Source organism: Calidris pugnax, unplaced genomic scaffold (genome assembly GCF_001431845.1).
Source record: "Calidris pugnax isolate Ruff unplaced genomic scaffold, ASM143184v1 scaffold127, whole genome shotgun sequence".
In the NCBI taxonomy this organism is placed as follows: Eukaryota; Metazoa; Chordata; class Aves; order Charadriiformes; family Scolopacidae; genus Calidris; species Calidris pugnax.
The window spans coordinates 373622-376258 of record NW_015090883.1 but is presented as its reverse complement, the minus strand read 5'-3'; positions in this window follow the sequence as shown (position 1 = coordinate 376258).

Genomic DNA, 2637 nt, shown 5'->3' with positions numbered 1-2637 from the left:
ATCCACAAGAGCCAAAAAAAGCAGACCAGGATGAGAGATGTGCGCTTCCAAAGCTACATTATCTTTAATCATAGGTTTAAAACCAGTCCTACATTGTCCTTGCAGGCTCAACCACCGGGTACAAGAAAAGCTGCTGTTTTCTCCAAAACCAGGTATCAAACCTGTCCTGGGAATACTGAAATACGCTGTATCTGCTGGTAAAAAAACAAGCGGTATTTGAGGATTACACCAAATTGCTTGTTTTGTTACGCTACAGGGCAGCCAGAAGTGAAAATAACACGTTATGACAAACGTGTTGACACCTGGAACCTCAGGGACCAACAGTCAGCACCCAGGTAGTATTTGAGCACACAGTATTCAATTTCACAGCACCAAAAATCCACCTCGGCACCTCTGTACCCCAAAACCTCCCTCCCTTCCTGGCACAGGAACTACAGGCCACTCTCTCTGAACGCACGCTCTCCCTGCCAGCTGCTATTCAACCTGGCAGAAAGCTCACCATGGCCATGGTACACATCCTCAGCGTGCTAAAAGACCAGCTTCCAGTTTTAAGGGACCCAGAAAGATGTTTTATACGCCTGCAAGAAAATTAGCTGCGGCTTAGCGCTTGACAAGTCACTCACGCTTCTTCACAGGCCTCATCTACACAGAGAAAAAATAATTTGAAAGAGCATTTAGTGCAAGTGAAACGAACACAGCTTCCTCCTCAGCCCCTGCTCGTTCTCCCAATTAAATATGAAAGAGACAACTTAGTCATACGGAGCGTGCAAGATGCTTTTAAGACATTGGTATTAAATCAAATCCCACAACTTCTCACACCTATTAAAACGGAACTTTGTCATTAGAAGGGGAGATTTTGATAAGCGCGATGCAATTAACAGACACCGCCTTTGTTACCAGGCTGCTCGTGATGAAGCCCAGGCTCCTTGACATTCCACTTCTTTCCCTCAAAGGCTCTGGGTTACAGCAAATTTATGGTTTTTAGCATGTAAGAGGAGAATTGGGCACGTTACCTTCCAAACCAGTCAATAAGGCTCTTTCACTCGGGCCGGGGAAGGCGGGTGGCTGCTGGAAAGCAATACAAGGCCCTCCCTTCCCCCTCCCCTCAGGACCCAAAAACGCCTCATTCAAAAAACACTCCCATCCCCTGCAGCAAGGGATTAGCCATTTATTAAAAAGGAATCAAAACACTGTAAAAGGCTTCCAGTTAAGATTTCAACAGCAAAAAAAAAAACAAACCAAAAACCAACCCACAACTCTGGTGCAACTGGAGTCGCATTAGGAATTCTTCTGGGCACCGAAGAACAAGTAGCTCAAACGTAAGCAAGATGTCATTTGTCAGGATGATGCTGATCAAATGGCTCCAAGGAAAAACTAGATTTTATTTATTTATTATTTTTTTTTTAAGTCAGTCATTTTGCTGCCGCCACGTTAAGCAGTAACAACATTAACAACCTACAGGCACTTTGCGGGTTTAGACTTGGGTCATCCAAAATAACTGCCTACCTCCACGCTTATCTTTTGGGGGGGGCTCTTCTTTAGGGGTGACAGACAATTATAATGGCCAATTATGCAAAACCTTTCATCCAAGGAAACACGAAAGCACTAGGCAAACACTCATTAAGACTCGAGACTGGAGCCTGCGCCACACGGTAGCCGGTTTCAGAGCTAGCCTGCGTATCTCCAGCGACCAAAACTGGGTCTGGAGAGCTCCAGCAGAGCCAAGGCAGCAGGGTTAACCACCTGAGAACTTACACAGCTTCGCAGGCGGGTTTTACAGCCCCACACAAACCCCGAGCTGCTGCGGTTGTGCTTCACAGCCCCATCCAACTCGGTTATTTAACAAGCAGAGCAGGGAGACGGATACGCTGCTGTTGGGCGTTGTACAAGGCACCTGGCAGGACAGGAGTGGGACCCACTCCTCTGGCTCATACAAGGAGATATTTTTTCTCCCCCCCCCAACAACTGGCAGCCGCACGGCGCAAGTCAATAACCTCAGTTTACTGACCAAATTAAAAGCTACGCTTATTGTTTCGAGTAAGGCCTTGGAGGAACTAATTTTGAGAAGAAATCACTTCCACCCTCAGTGTACTTTTAACCTTTCCTTAGCTTCTTACACCATCCCCACACAAACACAGTATGAGAAGCATTAGCTACAGTATCTAATAACGATTAAAGCTTTCTTTTTGGCTCCCTGTTTAGCGAGCTACACAACCCTTCCTCTGAAGGGCTGAGACGTACGAAGCAGGGGGTAAGCCGTGCAGAAAAACACCATCAGGAAGTGACAGCGCTCAGAAAATCAAAATTCGAGGAAAAACACGGGCTTTGAGTAGGTTGTTTTAAGAGAAAAACCCTCCGTGCTTGCCCGCAGGCCCAGGAAAAGACCCGGAGGCCGAGGGGGGGTGCGGAGAAGCCCCGCTCGCCCCGGCCCCGCTGTCAGACCCGTCGGGGGAGCGGGGGAGGGCGCAGGACGGGGGAACCCCCGGGGACGCTACCCCCCCCCCGGCCTCACGGGGAATAAAATCAAACCAAAGAGCCACCCCCGAGTGGAGGAGGCGGCGGGGAAGCGAGGAGGCCCGGTGCCCTCGGCAGGGCCCGGCGGCGCGCAGCCCCGTCCGGCGGGCGGCCAGCGGCCCC